Here is a 21809-nt window from a genome sequence, read left to right on the forward strand (position 1 = left end):
CCAGGACGGAACCTTGCTTATGGCACTCCACTTGTCACTTAATTCCAAGATGAAGACGACGCATTGGTGAGCACCGTTTGGGTTCATTTGCTTAGCCAATTACAGATCCACCTAACCGTAGTTTTGTCTAGCCCACATTTTACTAGTTTGTTTGCCAGAAGGTCGTGGGGGATTTTGTCGAAGGCCTTACTGAAATCCAGGTACGCTACATCCACAGCATTCCCTGTATCGACCCAACTCGTAACTCTATCGAAAAAAGAGATCAGATTAGTCTGGCATGACTTGTTTTTGGTAAATCCGTGTTGACTATTAGCAATGACTGCATTTGTTTCTAAGTCTTCACAGACCACTTCCTTAATGATCTTTTCCAGAATCTTGCCTGGTATCGACGTGAGGCTGACCAGACGGTAATTGTTTGGGTCGGTTTTTTTCCCCTTCTTGAAGATAGGGACCACATTCGCCCTCCTCCAATCTGCTGGGACTTCTCCCGTTCTCCAAGAACTCTCGAAGATAATTGCCAGTGGTTCTGAAATAACTTCCGCTAGTTCCTTCAATACTCTTGGATGTAGCTGATCTGGCCCTGGGGACTTGAATTCGTTTAGAGAGGCCAAGTGTTCCTGGACAACTTGTTTCCCTATTTGGGGTTGGATTTCCCCTAATCCTTCGTCCATTTCATGTTGCTGAGGTTGAAGATGGTGAGCACCCTTTGAGTTTGTTCACTCTAGAGTTCCAGCTCTAAAGCCGAGTTTTGTTTTTCTTTTTAAAGAAATGAAACCATTTATAAAGCCACTAGCTGTGCCCGGCCACGTGTTGCTGTGGCTTTGTCTGGTGATGTTGGTGAGAAATTGTTGAGGTAGTGGTGGTATTGAATGTCTGTTGTATGGTTGTCTTTATGTTTAGTATGTACACTGAAGTGGATTATATGGCAGTGTGGAGTCAAGATAATCCAGTTCAAAGCAGATAATATAAGATTCTAAATGGTTATATAGCTGTTTGGAAGGGCCTTGAGTCTACACTGCCATATAATCCAGTTAAAATCTGATAATCTGTGGAAGAGGCCTAAGTGAGGCCTAACTGCCTGTCACCTGGGCTGAGTAGGTTGCTAGGAGACCAAGTGGGTGGAGCTTAGGCTTCTAACTGGCAGCAATTGGATAAAAACTATTATTCCTCTCCCTGTAATTAGGACTTTATTTTTCTTTTCTTTTTGTTGTATCAACCTAGAGCCGTGAATGATGGGTTGTGTTGTCAAATTTCGAGGTTGGGGGGGCTGTAGTTATGTTGTTTTGTCCGCTGCCCTGATGACATCACTCTTATATATATATAGATGGTTTTATATTTCTTACACGACCATCTCAGTCCCTAAAACTCAGTCTTTGCTTCCCAGAAAAAGTTTGGGTGAGATCTAAAAGAATCCCATTCCACTTTGCCACAAAACACTCTCCTCTGGTACGGCCCAAATAGAGCCACGATTGTTTCCTAGAGCACCACCACCGAGTCGAATGGCTTATTTTGGTTGGGCAGTTATAAAAAGCCTATGTTTTGTCCATCTATCATCCCGAAGAAACCAGCTTAGAGACTTGTTCGCTGGGCTTATTTTTGTTTGGTTTCGTTTAAGAGCCTACATTCATCAGGGCCTGGGCATTGCAGCCTTAGCCATAAAGTCATCCCGTCCTGGTTTATTTAGACATGTCTGGCCTTTTAATTGAGAGAAAGAAATGCCTTTGAGATTGCATGGGGAACATTGATCTCTGTGTCGATGAAGGATTCAGGTTTGGGAAAGCCGGGTTAAACCTCATGGAAACAAACAGCACATGGGAAGAAAAACACAGGACGTTTGAGCCAGCCTCTGAGAAAGCCAAGGCATTTTGAGCCTAATGGCACTTAATGCTATCATTTATTTAGTAATTTAATTTATATCCTGCCTTTCTTGGAATGTAGGTTGGCTCGCATAATTTTTTTTAAAGTTCCAATAAAAAATTAAAATAAATTGTGCCTATAAAACTGCAAACTGTACTATTAAAACACCAACCAAAGCCATTTATACGCTCCATAGTAATTGAAAATAAATTATGAACTTCTTAAAAAGGTAATACAGTAGAGTCTTGCTTATCCAAGCCTCACTTATCCAAGCCTCTGGATAATCCAAGCCATTTTTATAGTCAATGTTTTCAATATATTGTAATATTTTGGTGCTAAATTCGTAAATACAGTAATTACAACATAACATTACTGCGTATTGAACTACTTTTTCTGTCAAATTTGTTGTATAGCATGACGTTTTGGTGCTTAATTTGTAAAATCATAACCTAATTTAATGTTTAATAGTCTTTTTCTTAATCCCTCCTTATTATCCAAGTTGTTCGCTTATCCAAGCTTCTGCCGGCCCGTTTAGCTTGGATAAGTGAGACTCTACTGTACATCCATTATAATTTTTTCTTATAAGAGGTAAATGGCTTCTGAAGGTCTGTCTGAATAGAAAGGTCTTTGTCAGCTGACAAAAAAGTCTACAGGAAAGTAGTCAAACTAACCTCTCTTGGAAAGAAATGTTGTGATCTGAGAAAAGCCACAAAGAAGGCTCCAGAGCATGTAGTGACTTTCCAAGAGTTGATCTAGATCAGTAGTTCCCAACTTCAGTTCTCACAGTTCCAAACAGCTGGTAAGCTGGCTGGGATTTATGGGAGTTGAAGTCCAAAAAACCTGGAGGCCCAAAGGTTGGGAACCACTGATCTAGATCCATTTCGGCCTGGTTTCAGTCCTAGTTGTGGGATGGAGACGGCTTTGGTGACTTTGTTGGATGACCAACACAGGGAACTGGAGAGGCAACATGTGTCCCTGTTGGTTCTGCTGGATTTGGGGGCTTTTGATACCATCAACCATACTACCCTTCTAAACCACTTCTCTGGAATGGAACTGGTTGTAGTGTTATGCAGAGGTTCTCGTCTTTCTTGGAGGAGCAAACACAGAGACTAGTGTGGAGAGAAGAGCCTGGTGTGGGAGGAAGAAGGAAAGGTGAGGAAACTTCTCCTTCCTTGTAGACTCATGCAAGAACAAAGTTCTGCAGCTTCTCCTATCTTGTGTGTTTTTCCTTGTTAATAACTTTTGCCATCTTGACCATTTTCTCATGTTGCTTGGCCATATGTGTGTCGCACCTCAGGTTAGCTTCACCTTGCTAAATACACCAGGCTGCACACAGGTTGAAGTCTTTTGTAGTTTATTAGGAAGTAAATAGTCCTTAATAGTCCTTAATTCTGTTCTGGATTTTATGAATTAGTCTCCTGTTTTAATATTGTATGTTTTTTGTATGCTTTTTGCTGATTTTAACAATTGTTTTATTGCTATTGATGTTTTACTGGTATAATTGTTTTATAGTTGTGCTATTGATATTGATTGTCTTATCAGGCTAGGCCCCATGTGAGCCGCCCCGAGTCCCTTTGGGGAGATGGGGCGGGGTAAAAAAATAAAGTTGTTATTATTATTATTATTATTATTATTATTATTATTATTATTATTAAAAGCAAAAGTAAAGTTCCAAAAGATTGTTGCAAGACAAGGCTATAAAGAATAATCCAAGAAAACATTAGGTATAAAACAAGGTTTCATTCACGCATGACAAAGTCCCATGAACATGAACACACCAAGGCTGCAGGATAATCCGGGAAAGCAAGAGCTTGCTTCTTGACTCTAATGAGAAGTTGCTTTGACAAAGGTTTCTCTCTCAGCACACTCTTTTAATACCCTTTGCATAGCATGAAAGCATTTCTTTGCCCTCTGACTTCTCTCTTGTTTGCTATTCTAACACTTCTGCGAATTCTGAATTCCAAACGACCAGCTCGATCCAAAGATTCCGTTTCGTCAAGGCCAGACAGCTTGTTAGTGTTAGCGTCTGTCTGTATACTATCAGACAGAGAGCTGTCCTCCCTTCTTGAGTCAATTTGCACCTGGTTAGTATCATCAACACCATTCCCTGCCATGGGAAAGCCTCCCTGTTCCTCATCTTCCACAGCAGGAACACTCTGAACCTTAATCCCATAATTTCCATCAGAGTCATCTTGAACCTGAATTCCATCGTCTTGAACCTGAATTCCATCATCTTGAACCTGAATTCCATCATCTTGAACATGAATCCCATAATCCCCATCAGAGTCACTTTGAGGCTCCATCTGAGTCACAACAATGTGCTCCCAGTTTGATCTGTGAAATGCTGCGGTTCACTCTCACTCAGTGTATATTAGGGTGGACTTTGGGTCCCTTTGGAACCTTTTTTGTCCTCTTTCCATTCTTCTTGCTTCACGATTCTTTACAATAATCTTCTAGCCAACAACCACTGTTTCCTGTGGATGCGAATGGCTCAAGCCCATTACATGTATGTTCTTCATTATAGCAAAATCTATTATTTTAAGATGTTGAAGCATTGGAGAACCCTCTTGCCTCACAGTGAAGGAGGTTGAGGTCTCCATGCATTCTCCTGATTTGTTCTTCCTTCATATTTGTTGGCTCATCTCCAGGCTCTTGCTCCAACCTTGAGTGAGATGAGTATCAACCCGCTAAGGTCCGATGAGGATAGAAGCAAGGTTAAGGATAACCCTGGGCCCTGGATGAGTAGTAGAGTACATACTTTGCATTCAAAAGACCCAAAATTTAATCTCTGGCATTTTCAGCTAGCTCTGGAAGAAAACTTGGGAATCTGTTGACATTTGGTGTTGACTATACTGTCAAGATAGAGCAATAGTTAGAGTCAGGCTCCAGATCATTAATCCTGACCAGAGTAAATCTATTGAATCAATCCTTGCAGATGAATTAGCACATAGATAAATCATCTTGAGTCAATAGATCTACTTTTGTCAAGGCGAAACAGCAGGATTGGGGACAATGGACTTGATATGTTTCTGTGCCTCATGGATTGTTCTCCAGTTTACAGTTTGGCAGCTCTCATGGTTGACAGGTTTCAAGTTGTGATTGAAATAATGAAATTTCCTAGGACATTGTTGCCACACACATCACAATGTTGCCCTCATAAATTGCCCCAAAAGTCTACTTATGAGGTACACATAGCAACTTCAACCTATAGACCTGAGAGATTTTGAAGGAAGCAAATGACATTCCAATATGACAAGTAAAATCAAAACATGCCAGTCCTTTAATATGTATGACTAGCTGTGCCCGGCCACGCGTTGCTGTGGCGTTGTCTGGTGGTGTTGGTGAGAAATTGTTGAGGTAGTGGTGGTATTGAATGTCTGTTATATGGTTGTCTTTATGTTTAGTATGCATACTGAAGTGGATTATATGGCAGTGTGGACTCAAGATAATCCAGTGCAAAGCAGATAATATAAGATTATAAATGGGTTATATAGCTGTGTGGAAGGGCCTTGAGTCTACACTGCCATATAATCCAGTTAAAATCTGATAATCTGTGGAAGAGGCCTAAGTGAGGCCTAACTGTGCCTGTCCCCTGGGCTGAGTAGGTTGCTAGGAGACCAAGTGGGCGGAGCTTAGCCTTCAAACTGGCAGCAGTTGGATAAAAACTATTATTCCTCTCCCTGTAATTAGGACTTTTTTTTCTTTTCTTTTTGTTGTATCAACCTAGAGCCGTGAATGATGGGTTGTGTTGTCAAATTTCGAGGTTGGGAGGCCTGTAGTTTTGTTGTTTTGTCCGCTGCCCTGATGCTATCACTCTTTTATATATATAGATAGTGTGTTGCTTGCTGGCATTGTTGTTTTGTGCATGTGTGTATGTGTGCGCGTGGTTTTGGAACCTGCTCTTTCATTTCTCTTTTCATGGCTGAACAACACCCAGGAGATGCTCCATCTTGTCGTAGGCTACGGCGACGCTTATCTTGAATGCAGACACTTAGACAGCGCTTGGCTTCATGCAAATCTAGCATCTTGGAGTCTTTGCCAACTATTGCTTAGGTATCTGAGTTGCTTCCCCTGATAATGGGTCGTAAATCTCAGCCAATCCAATAAGAGGAATAAAAACCTGTCATGGTCATTCGATGCAGCGGCGGAGCCAATGGAAGAGAGCGGCTGTATGATTGGAAGCGACGAAAGCGAAGGGAGGGTTGGGTGAAAATCCGTCCTAGCAACAGCCGAAAACAACCTTCTCTGTTCTCCGGAGCCACCACCTCCTCCCATGTCCCTGGCTCTGTGACACTGGAAGGTTTTTTGTTGATATTTCCTAACATTTTGAGCTGCCCTGGATCTCAGATGGAATGTGGCATAGCCGGGCAGTTCCTCATCGGCTTGATAAAGGTTGCGTTTGTGAAACAGAACGTCCTCCGCTCACCCCAGGTCATTTGATCTTCAGGTGGAATAAATAGCTATTGTCTCTGGTTCTTAATCACTCCCCATGGGCAACTTTGATTGCAAATTAATATTGGCTTCATTTATCACTGCCTTTAATATCTTCCTAGTACAAACGAAAGCATTGTTGGAAGCCCGTGTGAAGTTTATCAGTGGTATTTATTTACCACCGGGTGGCTGGGCACCAAAAGGTAGGAATGTCTATGAAGATGAAGCCATTTTGGTTCAAGTCCTTCCATAGAAGTCTACTAGCTGTGCCCGGCCACGCGTTGCTGTGGCAAAGTGGTGGTGGTATTGGTTAAAAATTGTTGTGTAATTTTTATTTGACGTTATTTGTAATTTTTTATTAATTTTATTGTAAGTTATATTTTTATTTATTATATTTTATTATTTTCTTGTATTATTTTTAGTTATTTTCTGTTATTATAGTAATTTATTGTATCAATTTTTAGTGTTTTTTATTATTTTTTATTGGGTTGCTAGGAGACCAAGTTGGAGGAGCTTAGCCTTCTAACTGGCAGCAATTGGATAAAAGCAATTATTCCTCTCTCTCTAATTAGGACTTTATCTTTCTTTTCTTTTTGTTGTATCAACCTAGAGGCGTGGATAATGGGTTGTGTTGTCAAATTTCGAGGTTGGGGGGCCTGTAGTTTTGTTGTTTTGTGGGTCGCCGTGATGCCATCACTCTTTTATATATATAGATGTCTCAGCTGTTGTTTCTGCCTCTTCCCTTACCTTCTTCTTTCCCCTTGAGTTGTTGTGTGTTTTCTGGGCTGTATGGCCATGTTCCAGAAGTATTCTCTCCTGACGTTTCACCCACATCTATGGCAGGCATCCTCAGAGGTTGTGTTTGCATGTCCCAGTAACCCATCATGATGGCACTGTTGACTTTACACAACACCTTTTGATTTCAGTAGGGTTTAAATAAACACAAAAAGGTCCCAATAGGTTCTGTTTTGGTTCACAAAGGATCCAAGGTTCTAGATCTGAGATGGGCAAAGGGTGATCTAAAGACAGCTGTTGATACACCCAATATCCAGCTTTTGCAGATTGACTAAGAAGGCCATAAAACTGGAGTGTCTAGACTTGAAGGTCTGAATCCTATTGATAGCCCATCTAGATAACACTTTTAATATTTTTGAAAAAATAGTTGGAAAATCAAAGACTTGGAAAGAGAGATCCCTTCCTATTTTAGCATGTACAGTTGCAAACATCTGACTTACAAACAACTCATAGTTAAGAATGGGAGTGAGACACCAAGAAGTGAGAAAAATATATCACCCCAGGAAATGAAATACAGGGTGTTTGAAAAAGAACTCCCTAGTTTTAAGTATAAATACATTAAAACACTCCTAAAAGAGTTATCATGGGGAAAAGGTGCCTCCACTGAAGTTTTCTCACTAATCCTTGCTTCCAAATAAGCCAATTTTTTCAAAATCCAATGATCACAGGGACAGAAAGTGAGGTTAAATTTTCTGAACAGAGGCACAGACAGCAAAGCAGACACTACAAGGGTGTAAACCCTTCCCTATGATGTCTTTAACACACACACACACACACACACACACACACACACACACACACACACACAAAATATATATATGGCTAGAGTTACACTTTAAAATGTACCTATTCTGCCTTACATACAAATGCAACATAAAAACTAACCTACAGAAGCTATCTTGCTCATAACTTGCAAACTATATGTATTTATCTAATTTTTCACTTTTGTAGCAATATGTCAACCAGAATTTGCTTGCACAAAGTCTACATCCATGGCTTTAAAAGAGTTTTTAAAATCCCAAAAGCAAAACTTTAGTTTTGCCATTTTATATAAGGGGACATCATTTTACTATGTCACTGCATATAATGAGACTTGGACATCCCTGGATTTTGGCAGCCTGGGACCAAACACTAGCCCACTGTACTTTGAAATCTGCACCTCTCCAAATTTTGCAATGGAGGTGTCCAATCCAAGGATGCATACAGAAATATACAAAATAAGAGAAATGCAGGTCTCAATATAATGTCGTGTGTTAGTATTTGCAAAGTAGTCATGTGTTGTACTATGCTTGCCAAAGCATGTGAAATTGTGCAAAATTGAATTAGAAAATGCACAAGAGAGAGTTTGGGATGACTTTCAGAAGGAGCAAAACTGAGATAAAATGAACTGCAAGATGAAGAACTGGGAGAAATGGAAGCAGACCTTTCCTATTTGATTTTGGGGTGTCTAAAATTACAGTTTTATGAAGAGCATGGGTGTCCTTGCACATAGAGTAGAGTCTCACTTATCCAACATTCGCTTATCCAACGTTCTGGATTATCCAACACAATCTGCCTTTTAGTAGCCGATGTTTTTGTAGTCAATGTTTTCAATACATCTTGACGTTTTGGTACTAAATTAAATTAAATTAATAGATACAGTAATTACCACGTAGCGTTACTTTGTATTGAACTACTTTTTCTGTCAATTTTTTTTGTTAATCATGATGTTTTCGTGCTTAATTTGTAAAATTATAACCTAATTTGATTTTAATAGGCTTTTCCTTAATCCCTCCTTATTATCCAGCATAGTCGCTTATCCAACGTTCTGCCGGCCCATTTATATTGGATGAGTGAAACTCTACTGTATTTTAAGATAAGCTTTGTCCACTTTAAAAAGAAAATACAATCAAAAATTCATGCCAACGCATGTCTCTAAACAATGGCTTGCCTTGAATTGCAACTATTGTCAGTTTTTGCTTTCTGGATGACGTAGAAGCACTGCAGTGATGTAAATAAGTTGCGCATTAGTCCATGAATGCAGAGTATTATGGTTTAATAAACCAATGTCCCCTCCTTATGTGCTTTTCTTCTTTTCTATTGTCCTTTTCTGCTGCTGCTCTTCCTCCATCCGGATGATCTGTGGCCGTTTATTGGCATGGAGAGGATGGATGACAAATGGGCTTAGCTCGAGCAATGGAATGCAAGCGGGTCCCGGCTATTTTTAATTAAGAAGCAATGACAGCTGACTTAATTCCCCTGAGTCTGCCGTTAAGGGCTTCTTGACCGAGACGCTATTGGACGTGGTCTTAAGGCCAATCTATATAGGTCCTGGTGCTTGGCTCCTCTGTCTAGACAGACGTAGGTTGGACAAAATCAATGTTGGTCATCTGCATGCAAACCACATGAGAAATCTGAACGGTGTCTTGAGTTTCGACAGATGTTTTAAAATCTAAAATTTAGCAGAGGAAATGACTGATGTTCTTTTCCAAACTGGCTTCTGGAGGAGTTTGCATGGATAGGATTCTCAATATGGGATCCGTGTTGCATTGTCTCTTTCCACAAAGGCATAAAGTATTCAAGTCTAGCAAGAGAGCAAAGACAGCTTATGATTCCAGAGTCTGTAGTGTGGCGAATCCATTCTGGATTTTAGTCTGAACTTGAACTATCCAAGGTGCTGAATCTGTTTTGAGGATTGGGTCAAACAGAACTTTGCACAGCCCTTTAAAAGTTCTGACTAAACAGACTGGTCCAAAATAGAGGAGTATGAAAAAAAGGGAAAATAAAAGAAACAACAAAATGGATAGTCCTCCTGCTTTAAATGAAGATGAGCCGAGCCATTTTTGTGTTATGCTATTAAAAACTTTTTTTTCACCCTCAAAATAGATTATCCACAGAGTCAGACTCAAAGACAATGCCGCAAAGGACTAGATGGAAGTCAATATTGGCGTGTTTTTTTTCATTACAGTAGAGTCTCACTTATCCAACACTCGCTTATCCAACGTTCTGGATTATCCAGCACATTTTTGTAGTCAATGTTTTCAATACATCATGATATTTTGGTGCTAAATTCGTAAATACAGTAATTACTACGTAGCATTACTGCCTATTGAACTACTTTTTCTATCAAATTTGTTGTATTACATGATGTTTTGGTGCTTAATTTGTAAAATCATAACCTAATTTGATGTTTAATAGGCTTCTCCTTAATCTCTCCTTATTATCCAACATATTTGCTTATCCAACATTCTGCTGGCCCGTTTATGTTGGATAAGTAAGACTCTATTATTATTTCTTCATTTTTACTTTTTTAACTTTTATATTTCTTTCTTCCTCCTCTTTTTTTCTTTCTTTCTGATATTTTTTATAGTTTTCCTACTTTTCTATTATATTATTGTTCCCCCAATATACATGTAAAAAAAAAAGAAAACTTATCCTTTTTTTTCTTTTCTTTTCTTTTTTTCTGCTCCGGCGGGAAGATAACGGCGCTCCATGCAGTCATGCTGGCCACATGACCGTGGAGGTGTCTACGGACAACGCCGGCTCTTCGGCTTAGAAATGGAGATGAGCACCAACCCCCAGAGTCGGACATGACTAGACTTAATGTCAGGAGAAAATCTTTACCCCTCAACCTATATAAAACCCACTTGCCTAGTTTCCAACAGACCTCACAACCTCTGAGGATGCCTGCCATAGATGTGGGCGAAACGTCAGGAGAGAATGCTTTAGCAACATGGCCATACAGCCCAGAAAACTCACAGCAACCCAGCATCTGTTACCTTTGGGTATTTATGACCAGCAGGGTGCTAACCTAAATTTTCCAAGATAAAATTTTACAATAGTATTTTACAAAGGAAAGAAAGTAGCAGAGGCATATTGAGTGAAGGTTTCCCACTATATCTCACATTAGACATTCGGAGCCAGAAAATGATTTCATTTGATTAAAAAAAAACCCACTTCTATGTTTACCACATTGACATTTGTGCTGCTGCTCTGGGCACATCACCTCCTTGTCAGCGGAGAGGTTTCAAAACTGGAGAAAACTTTGTTTTCTAGCCTAATTAAGCTCTGATGACTCCAGCTATATTTGCCACTTCTGATTAAGGCCAAGATACTAATTAAACTCTTGGATGATTAAAAATGCAAATTGTCGGGGCTCTGTTCCACAGCAGGCTCCTGTTTTCATGCTTCGGGACAGGCGAATGAATCGTTGGGGAGTCTCGAGTGGGAGCAGGCATCTCTTCCTTTCCTAAAAAAAAATTGCACCCCTCCCTCGGCACAGTGGAACAGAAACGCCGGCTTCTGGGGATTGAGTTTTGCCTCATAGCCTGCAGTTAGAAAATTATGTTTGATTAAAATACGTAGGCGTGTAGGTATGTTCATTTGGGTGTGAGCGTTATCTCTGTGGGAATAAACATGAAGAACAGCCATATGCTTTGCAAGAAGGCCGCATATGGAAAACAATCCTAAAAAGTAGAGATAAGAGGCATCGTGATGAAGTAGTTTGGGCATTGGGCTAGTACTCCAGGTTAGAATTCAAATTCTTGCTTGGCCATGAAAACCCACTAGGTGATCTTGGGCAAATAATAATAATAATAATAATAATAATAATAATAATAATAATAATAACAACAACAACAACAACAACAACACTGGGTGCCGTGCCAAAAGATCTCAGCCGGCATTTGGAAACAATAGACATTGACAAAATTACGATCTGCCAACTGCAAAAGGCCACCTTACTGGGATCTGCACGCATCATCCGAAAATACATCACACAGTCCTAGACACTTGGGAAGTGTTCGACTTGTGATTTTGTGAAACGAAATCCGGCATAATGATCTTGTTTGCTGTGTCATACAACGTCGTTGTGTCAATAATAATAATAATAATAATAATAATAATAATAATACCGTATGTGTATATGTGTGTGTGTGTGTGTGTGTGTGTGTGTGTGTGTATAAATGGATACTGATATACAGGTACATGGATCTATATATATGTAGGATTTGCAAGGACCTTCAAACATATGAGGGGAAAATTCATATATAAATTAATATAGATAGATAGATAGATAGATAGATAGATAGATAGATAGATAGATAGATAGATAGAGATATATAAGTACATAGGGATTGCAAATGCATGCAGGGGGTTAATGCCTATATATCTGTAGGAGAGATTAACAAATATTTCAGGGGAAAATGCTTTTATAAGATGAATGGATATATATATTTCTTCTTCCTGACTTGCAAGGGCTTCTTTCCCTTTTCAAAACATTCCCTTAGTTAAGAGTGAGGAAGGCTTTGGAAAACACACTGATAAGGGAGGGTAAGAGAGGAATATATCATCTATTGCAAGCAATGGCCTCCAGGTTCTGTTGATAAATACAGAGATGTCTATACTAGACAATGTCGAAGAAATAAGCAAACACTATAAATGTTCAAAACATAAAAAGATGTATGTATATTAGAGCATCATGCAAAGGCCACAGAAATAGTCTCTGTACTCTGAGAGGCCTGATTATTTCTGTTGCCTTTGCATGATGCTCTCATATACATACAGTAGAGTCTCACTTATCCAACATAAATGGGCCAGCAGAATGTTGGATAAGCGAATATGTTGGATAATAAGGAAGTATTAAGGAAAAGCCTATTAAAAATCAAATTAGGTTATGATTTTACAAATTAAGCACCAAAACATCATGTTATACAACAAATTTGACAGAAAAAGTAGTTCAATACGCAGCAATGCTATGTAGTAATTACTGTATTTACGAATTTAGCACCAAAATATCATGATATATTGAAAACATTTACTGCAAAAATGCGTTGGATAATCCAGAATTTTGGATAAGCCAATGTTGGATAAGTGAGACTCTACTGTACCTCTTTTTATGATTTGAACCTTTATAGTGTTTGCTTATCTCTTTGACATTCTCCAGGTTCTGTTGCCTGGCCTTGACCTTGACCCCATTATAAGCCAAGGGAGGCTTTTTTGGATAATCCAGAATTTTGGATAAGCCAATGTTGGATAAGTGAGACTCTACTGTACCTCTTTTTATGATTTGAACCTTTATAGTGTTTGCTTATCTCTTTGACATTCTCCAGGTTCTGTTGCCTGGCCTTGACCTTGACCCCATTATAAGCCAAGGGAGGCTTTTTTCAGCTCAAAAAGATAGGGCTGGAAAATGTCGCTTATCTTCGAGTATATACGGTAATTTGCTCTGGGACCAATTATTTGTCTTCTAGTTATCTACAGTATCCATAGCACTACATTTCAAATGAGTTGACTTTCTTCCTGTTAGCTTTCCTCTCCCTTTTGTAGGATAGTACTCCAAAAAGGAGGACACTTCCACTGGCTGAAATAATTGCATCCATTTTCAAAAGGGTGAATTTAAAACTACTATGAAAACACTTCTTCCCTTTGAGTAATAGTCTCTCAAACTGCCAGACCATCAAGGAAGCTGGTGGACCTGTGCCAGGTCTGACTCGGCGTGCACCTCGTGTCTGATTGGCCAGCGGTTGGGGCCAACTGTGCTCCATTGTCCCATCTATGTGTTTCATATGTAACAAAAGAATAAACAAGGCATCACTATCCCAAGCTGTGGCAGATTTCCCGCCCTCCCTCCCTCCCGTTCCCGCTCCATCTCTCCCTCCTTCTCACAAAGAGCTGCAGGTGTTTCCACTGGCGGCACAAAAGTTAGCAAGGATGGAGGTGTTGGCCAACGGCCAGGAGGATAAAATTGCCCAGAAGAGAAAGACGAGAAACGACCAGAGCCGTCCCACGCTGAGTTTTTGTACCTTTGGGGCTCCCAAAGGGAACGCAGAGGTCAGTAATCAAAGGTTTCGAAAGTCATTTGGCTCCTACCACTTGGCCTCCGAATCCAAATGCAAAGACCATCTGCCAGGACGAAGGCGTCTTTTGAGAACTACCGAGCATATTCCCCCGATCTCGGTTACGCCAGACCCTGCTTTGGAGAAAGTTAAAAGGAGTTACTTTTGGCTGTACATCAATGCAACTGAGTGGCGATAATCTGATTTTTCCCCCCGCCTCCCCCAACCTTTCAGGCATCTCTTTCTCTTCAGGGATAATATTTGTGCCCCTGGTCCCCCCTTTTTTCCACCACGTTGCCATAGTGATGGGCATTTCTTTGCTGGAAATTGTGAGGGTTCTTTGGATTATTGTCCCCAACATTTATCTACCCATCTTAATCAAAGTATGAGTTCAATGAAAGTGCAACGCATGTTCCCCTTGGTTACCATTCTGCAAAACTCTTGGTTTCATCTGCTTTGGAGACTCAATTCTCTGTTGCCAGGCCCATTCCCAGATGGTCCAAGAAAGACCATGCTTTGTCTCCCGCTTGTAATATTAATGGCAGGTCTGTGGGAACAAGGCTTTGCCAAAAGGCCACTGAAACACCAATCTTTATTGCTTCCCCAAGTGGAACCATGCTTGGAGGAGGCATTTTGGCTGTTGGACAGAACCCATGTATACAAACAAAGACACAGATTTCAGAGACTCTGGACATAAAGGCATCCATGAAGTCTTTTTGCAGCTGTAGCCCTGCATGCAAGTAGACAGGTCCAATCGAAAGAAATTTAGTTGGGTCTGTTGTTGTTGTGTGCCTCCAAGTCACTTCTGGCTTTTTGTGAACCTGTAGTGAACCTATCGTGGGGTTTTCTGAGGCTGGGAGTGTTTGATTCATCCCAGGTCGCCCAATGAGTTTCCATGGCTGAGTGTGGAATCAAAACCTGATCTCCAAATTCATAGTTCAATGGTCAAACCCAGGAGTCTCCAAACTACAGCCCGCGGGCCACATGCAGCCCATCGAAGCCATTTATCCAGCCCACACAGCACAAAGGCAGAAGGGGGTTGGAGTAAATGGCCCAAGGGTTTCTTCCAATCCTCTTTATATATATTCATTATTATATTGTATGACACAGCATATTATTATTATTATTATTATTATTATTATTATTATTATTATTATTTTATTGTATGACACAGCAAACAAGATAGACATGCTGGATTTCATATCACAAAATCACAAGTCGAACACTTCCCAAGCGTTTAGGACTGTGTGATGTATTTTCGGATGATGCACGCAGATCCCAGTAGGGTGGCCTTTTGCAGTTGATAGATCGTAATTTTGTCAATGTCTATTGTTTCCAATAGATCTTTTGGCATTATTATTATTATTATTATTATTATTATTATTATTATTATTATTAAACATTGAAGCTGGGAGGCCATCTGTCAAGGGTGCTTTGCTTATGCTTTTGGTACACAAAGGCAGAAAGGGGTTGGAGTAAATGGCCCAAGGGGTCTCTTCCAATCCTCTTTATTATTATTATTATTATTATTATTATTATTATTATTATTATTATCATTATTATTATTAACATTGAGGCTGGGAGGCCATCTGTCAGAGGTGCTTTGCTTGTGATTTTGGAGCACAAAGGCAGAAGGGGGTTGGACTCAATGGCCCAAGGCGTCTCTTCCAACCCTTGTTGTTGTTGTTGTTGTTGTTGTTGTTGTTGTTGTTGTTGCGGGGGGGCCTGGTGGCACAGTGTGTTAAAGCGCTGAACTTGCAGACCAAAAAGTCCCAGGTTTAAATCCCGGGAGAGGAATGAGCACCCGCTGTTAGCTCCAGCTCCTGCCAACCTAGCAGTTCGAAAACATGCAAATGTGAGTAGATCAATAGGTACCGCTTCGGCGGGAAGGTAACAGTGCTCCATGCAGTCATGCCGGCCACATGACCTTGGAGGTGTCTATGGACAACGCCGGCTCTTTGACTTAGAAATAGAGATAAGCACCAACCTCCAGAGTCGGTCACGACTGGACTTAACCTCAGGGGAAACCTTTACCTTTACTTTTACTTATTATTATTGCTCAGTGGCCAACTATAGTCCAGCTCTCCAATGGCCTGAGGGATCGTGAACTGGCTCCCTGTTTAAAAAGTTTGGGGACCCCTGGTCAAACCACTACACCGCTAAAATTAAGGGAAGCTTGCACAGATAATACATATACTTTAATACTTCCGCCATCTCTGTTAGAAAATATTTGGAGGATCTTGTTGTGTTCCGTAGTCTTCACATCTCATTCAAGACGTTCAGAGTTGTCACCCTGAATTTCAAAATGTGCTTTTGAGTTCACATCAATGATGCTTGACGGCTTCCATCTTAGGGATGTGATGAATCCATTCTGAGATATATCCCAGACTATCCCAGATGCTGGATCCTATTTCCTCAAAAGGTTCAGAACCACGGAGAGTTCTGGACTAGGCACCTAAAGCATACTTACTGGATTACTCATGTCAAGGCCCTTGGTTATCATTGGTTGAGATGAAAACGCCGTCCTTTCCATGTTTTGCTAGCTATGGGCCAAGCTCAACATACCCTGTTTCCCCTAAAATAAGACATCCCCAGAAAATAAGACCTAGTAGAGGTTTTGCTGAATTGCTAAATATAAGGCCTCCCCCGAAAGTAAGACCTAGCAAAGTTTTTGTTTGGAAGCATGCTCGCCGAACAGAACACCAGAGCAGATCGGTAAATGTACGTACCATAGAGTGTTATACATGGAAATAATGGTAATAACAAGAAATTCTTGATAGGATTCACAGTTTGTCTGGTTATGCTGGTTTGTGATGACAACTACTGTCCAGCTTATAATAAATGTTCATTTTTTGTTCAACAATAAATGTGAATTCTTCTTCATGGAAAAATAAGACATCCCCTGAAAATAAGACCTAGAGCATCTTTGGGAGCAAAAATTAATATAAGACACTGTCTTATTTTCGGGGAAACACGGTAGTGAGGCACTCTTATGGATTCCTTGCACTTTTGTAGAATTTAAAGAGGTGGTATCAAAGGACCCCAAATTGAAATCCCATTTGAAAAATATTGGTGTTAGTAGTAAGGCAGTGAAAGGAAGAGAAAAACTGTTTTGAAAGTTTTGGAAATACAGTAGAGTCTCACTTATCCAAGCTAAACGGCCCGGCAGAAGCTTGGATAAGCGAATATCTTGGATAATAAGGAGGGATTAAGTCAAAGCCTATTAAACATCAAATTAGGTTATGATTTTACAAATTAAGCACCAAAACATCATGTTATACAACAAATTTGACAGAAAAGGTAGTTTAATAAGCAGTAATGTTATGTTGTAATTACTGTATTTACGAATTTAGCATCAAAATATCATGATATAGTGAAAACATTGACTACAAAAATGGCTTGGATAATCCAGAAGTTTGGATAAGTGAGGCTTGGATAAGTGAGACTCTACTGTAACTCAAAAAGTGGTATGAGGATTCATCTGAACTGTCACTGCCAGAAAGAGACAATTGGAGGGTATGATAGTTTGGTGAATAAAATTACACATTCAAATATATATTACTAACTAATTAATTTAGAAATGGAATGAGCATAATTATGAGTCAAAACATCTGAAAGCGAGATAGCTCAGAAATAGACACAGATGTGATTGTTGCCATGTTCTTTCCAGACATGCAAGTTGCCAAAGGAGAAAATAACAACGGATGGTTTCTAATCTCTTGATGTTCTTTTACATCTGATTCAGCTTGGCAGATGGACTTGCAAGATTCCTGCCTGTATCAAAGAAACATTAAGAAAGTCAATGTGAAGATGAATGTTGACTATCTGAAGACAACAACTTGAACTTCTCAGGCGGTTGAAGACTTTGGAAACCTGGATCCCTCTCCACCAGTATCCTGAAGCACCAGTAGCCAAATTGGAAGCTTGTGCCTCTCCAGCTTGATGCAACAATGGCATTTTATATGCATCCCCATGAGAGTTGTGAGTATAGTATGTTTTCTGAGAATTCTAGAATACTGTTTTTATGGTAGAGGACCTTTCAATGGTTGAGATCTTCTAGCTCAGTATCAAATTAGAGAAATGATGTTCAGTAATGCACACAAATGTGTATTGATGGTTCAGTTCCCAGTATTCTGCAGTAGTTGGGTGGTTTCCATATCCATCTTCAAGGTTTTAGTCTGAAGTTGTGGGCCACAAATGAGATAGGTTTCAGCACCTTAGATCCCTCCATTAAAGCTTGGACTGAATCTTGAAGTGAATTCACTACCCCACTGACATGGAAGCAATGGTTATCCCTGCTAATCTTTCTGGATATGAAGATCTGGAGAATTACTGCCAGGTGGTATCGAAGGCATTGAATTAACATTGCTTTAACTCCATATTGTAGGCCAAAAACCGAGGAAGGGGCTATCCAGCAGTGTTTGGAAAAAGTTACTTTTTTGGACAACTTCAGTGGCTATGATGGCTGGTGGATAGTGTATTTTGCAATCCTTCCCATAGATCAGTGATGGCCAACCTATGACACGCGTGTCAGCACTGACACGCCTAGCCATTTTTGCTGACATGCTGCCGCATGCAGATTGATCGGATGACTATGTCTTTTGTGGCCAAATGTGGTGTGATTTGGTCCAGTGGTTTTGTTGTTTACGCCATGGGAATTATGAACATTACATTTATATATATACAGATATAGATAGATACAGTAGAGTCTCACTTATCCAAGCTAAACGGGCCGGCAGAAGCTTGGATAAGCGAATATCTTGGATAATAAGAAGGGATTAAGGAAAAGCCTATTAAACATCAAATTAGGTTATGATTTTACAAATTAAGCACCAAAACATCATGTTAGACAACAAATTTGACAGAAAAAGTAGTTCAATTCATGGTAATGCTATGTAGTAATTACTGTATTTATGAATTTAGCACCAAAATATCACGATATATTGAAAACATTGACTACAAAAATGGCTTGGATAATCCAGAAGCTTGGATAAGCGAGGATTGGATAAGTGAGACTCTACTGTATAGATTATTATTATTATTATATCATTCTATTATTATTCTATTATTATTGTAGTATATTATATTATTACTATTATATTATTATTACATTATTCATTATTCATGACTACATTGGAACTAGAATAGAGAGAAATCAGCGTGGAAACTGCAAGAGGCACCATAGATTTTTGTACATGGAAATAATGGTAGTAAATAGTTTTTGATTTATTAAATACAGTTATATATTACAATTATACATTTTTGATATTTAAACTATACATATTGTGAAATTATGGTTTTTTTCTCTCTCGAAGTGACACACCACCCAAGTCGTGCTAGGTTTTCTTTGGTGAATTTTGACACACCAAGCGCAAAAGCTTGCCCATCATTGCCATAGATGATAACATTTCTAAACTCTATAGTATCAATTCAACCTTAAAATCAGTGTTTTCTCTCTTTCTCTTTGTTAAATTGAATGACTGGAGCATTAGGAGGTTCTCACTTCTTCCCAACCAAGTGGAACTTGGCTCCCAGAACACTTTATTCAGCAGTTTTTTGGGGTCTTGTTTTCATTGGCCAGCCTTGAAAGCCTTCTGGGCGCTGTACCTGTGCCAACACAAATGCTCCATGAATCTCCAATTCTGAGACCGGGAGCAGGATATTGAAGCTGGGACGCACAAGCAGAGATGAGGAAAACCAGGCTTGAGCATTGTTAGAAAGAAATAATTCATTGGTGCTTGGGTCATGCATGTGTTTGTGTGTGTCGAGTGGAGCAGTTGTAGCAAATAGTGTTGGAGATGCTGACCAATAATGATAATATGTTTGGTGGTTCACCATAGCAGCCTCTTTAACACCTTCTTGGGACAAAGGCACTGTTTTTTCTTTTGCAAGCTGTTAAGTTTGTCTCTGTGTGTGTCAGTGAGTGCTGGATTTCTTTTCTATCAGTAGGGATGGAAATAATATTTTCAGTTATTCCTTTCTTGGTCAAAAAGTGGGGTTCCCAGCAGTTAGTAGGATGGAACGAGATATTTGCACAGCTTTTTCCTAGTGTCCAAATATCCCATAGGGTCCTGGGATACACACACATATCTATATATATAAAAGGGTAATGAAATTTCGGCCTAGGACAAAACAACAAAACTGCATATCCCAGAAACACTAAACTTGGCAGCACAACCCCTCATCCATGCCTCTACGTTCATACAACAAATAGCTCCAGCTACTCCAGAAAACGGCCAGGCTTTGAGGCTGCAAGGCTATTCACTGCTATTCCACCTGGCCAACAAAGGATTCCCATAAGCCACAGCAACGCGTGGCCGGGCAAAGCTAGTATAATATATATGTGCAGAAAATATATACAGGTACAGTACAGTCTCATTTATCCAACATTCGCTTATCCAACATTCTGGATTATCCATCGCAGTCTGCCTTTTAGTAGTCAATGATTATTATAAATTTTAATTTTCACCACTCGTTTAACTTCCTTCTGTTAAAAAAAAAGTCATGATGAAGAAAAAAACAAACTAAAGTTCACAATTGCTGGTGGCTTGTGAACAGGTTGTGAGATAGTGAGCTTTTTGCTTTTGCTTTTTGGTGTATTTCTTTGCCAAGTACTTTGCATTTTTATTTCGCCATTTGTTCAGATTTTTTTTCTTTTTTATATAAATATGGACATTTTAGCTTTGTTTTTGGTTTTTGGTTTTCTCTCTCTCCCTTTTTGATCCTTTTTAAATCTCAGTTTTTCCACTTTCTATACAATCAAATGTTCTCACTCTTTCGATGTTAATTTACTCTATCTTATAAGGTAAAACTTCTATATATATATATATATATATATATATATATATATATATATATATATATACATACATATATATATATATATATATATATATACACACACACACACATATATACATATATATGTAAAAACTCATTTCCATTGAATAATAATAATAATAATAATAATAATAATAATAATAATAATAATAATAATAAACATTCTGGATTATACAACACAGTCTGCCTTTTAGTAGTCAATGCTTTTGTAGACAATCTTTTCAATACATTGTGATGTTTTGGTGCTAAATTCGTAAATACAGTAATTACTACATAACATTGCTGTGTATTGAACTGCTTTTTCTGTCAAATTTCTTTTAAATCATGATGTTTTGGTGCTTAATTTGTAAAATCATAACGTAATTTGATGTTTAATAGGCTTTTCCTTAATCCCTCCTTATTATCCAACATATTCGCTTATCCAACGTTCTGCTGGCCCATTTATGTCGGATAAGTGAGACTCTACTGTATATAGGCCCATTGAACTTTCTGCTTTCAAAGCAGCAAAAAGTATGATTTCATGAGATATAATAATAATAATAATAATAATAATAATAATAATAATAATAATAACTTTATTTTTATACCCCGCCCCATCTCCCCGAAGGTACTCAGGGCGGCTTACATGGGGCCTGGCCCGATACAACAATATAATAACAATCTATATATATAAAAGAGTGATGGCATTATGGCAGCGGACAAAACAACAAAAGTAAACACCCCACAACCTCGAAAATTGACATCACAACCCCTCATCCATGCCTCTAGGTTGATACAACAAAAAGAAAAGAAAAATAAAGTCCTAATTAGAGGGAGAGGAATAATTGTTTTTATCCAATTGCTGCCAGTTAGAAGGCTAAGCTCCGCTCACTTGGTCTCCTAGCAACCCACTCAGCCCAGGGGACAGGCACAGTTAGGCCTCACTTAGGCCTCTTCCACAGATTATCAGATTTTAACTCAAGGCCCTTTCACACAGCTATATAACCCATTTGTAATCTTATATTATCTGCTTTGCACTGGATTATCTTTACCTTAACTACCACCAATTCCTCAATACTTTATTTCCCATAC

The 21809-nt window shown here is 39.2% G+C and overlaps 1 long non-coding RNA gene across 4 annotated transcripts in view; it reads left to right on the plus strand.

Annotated features, from left to right (window-relative positions):
• Positions 1 to 21809, plus strand: part of LOC103279299 (uncharacterized) — a 117611-nt gene that overhangs the window by 65733 nt on the left and 30069 nt on the right. For all 4 annotated transcript variants that reach the window (XR_010000372.1, XR_010000370.1, XR_010000371.1 and 1 more), the window contains one exon: positions 17644 to 17879. This is a non-coding gene — a long non-coding RNA (uncharacterized LOC103279299). The remainder of the gene's footprint in view (positions 1 to 17643; positions 17880 to 21809) is intronic.

This window comes from Anolis carolinensis, unplaced genomic scaffold (genome assembly GCF_035594765.1).
Source record: "Anolis carolinensis isolate JA03-04 unplaced genomic scaffold, rAnoCar3.1.pri scaffold_8, whole genome shotgun sequence".
NCBI lineage: Eukaryota > Metazoa > Chordata > Lepidosauria > Squamata > Dactyloidae > Anolis > Anolis carolinensis.